This window comes from Myodes glareolus, chromosome X (genome assembly GCF_982192425.1).
Source record: "Myodes glareolus chromosome X, mMyoGla1.1, whole genome shotgun sequence".
Lineage (NCBI taxonomy): Eukaryota > Metazoa > Chordata > Mammalia > Rodentia > Cricetidae > Myodes > Myodes glareolus.
The window spans coordinates 41,730,348-41,731,429 of record NC_142053.1 but is presented as its reverse complement, the minus strand read 5'-3'; positions in this window follow the sequence as shown (position 1 = coordinate 41,731,429).

The window sequence follows — 1,082 nt, the reverse complement described above, 5'->3', positions numbered from 1 at the left end:
AGCCATTTCTCCAGTCCCCTACCTAAAATCTTAACGGTAAAAAAAGTTAAAATTTAAAAAGTGAGAACCAATTTAAAGATTAATCCATAGACAACTGCACAACAAATATATATATATATATATAATTTCATTTATATTTATAAAAATATGAATATATATTAATGCTACAGTTAGATGAGAAAATAGCTCTAGTGTTCTGTGGCTGAGTTGGATGAATATGGTTAACAACAATTCATTATGTGGACATCAATGAAGGGTAAATATTCTATGATTATAATTGTTGTTATTTGATGGAATTTGACAGCTGAATAGTAGTAGAGTGATAAAATGCATACTTAGCAGGCACAAGTTTCTTGATTTGTCCTCCAGATTTTGAGCAAAAGGTGAAATTTATCAATAGTCTCAACTGTCCTATAAAAACACATAGGCTAACTAAATGGATATAAAAACAACACAAACTGCAGGAAGCCTACAATTTCATGAAAATTGAACAATGCCCAACTGAATCATCACTGGGTCAAGGAAGAAATAAAGAAAGAAATTAAAGATATCCTACAATTCAATGAAAATAAAGGTACAACGTATCCAAACTTATGGGGTACTATGAAAGCAGTGCTAAACAGAAAGTTCATAGCACTCAGAGCCTACATAAATCATTTGGAGAGGGCTCACTAGTGAGATAATAGCACACCTGAAAACTATAAAGAACAAAAGAAAAAAACTCACCAAAGAGGAGAAGATGACAGGAAATAGTCAAACTTGAGAGTTGAAATTAATAAATATAAACAAGGAGAACAATACAAAGAATCAATGAAACAAAAAGGTGGGTCTTTTGTAACACAAATTCTAATTGTTACTACTAATAAAAACCCAGAATAAGATATAGGGGTTAATGCTGAAAGACCAGAGAAGCAGAACAGCCAATCTCTAGAAAGTTTATATCTCTACCAATGCTCAGTCCAAAAGCATGATCCTGTCCCTAAAAATCCTCAGACAGAATTCTGTCTCTAACAAACTTCAGACTGCCTCTCTCTGTGTACAATTTCAGACTGAATCTGAGCTCCTTTCCCCTCTGCTCAGCC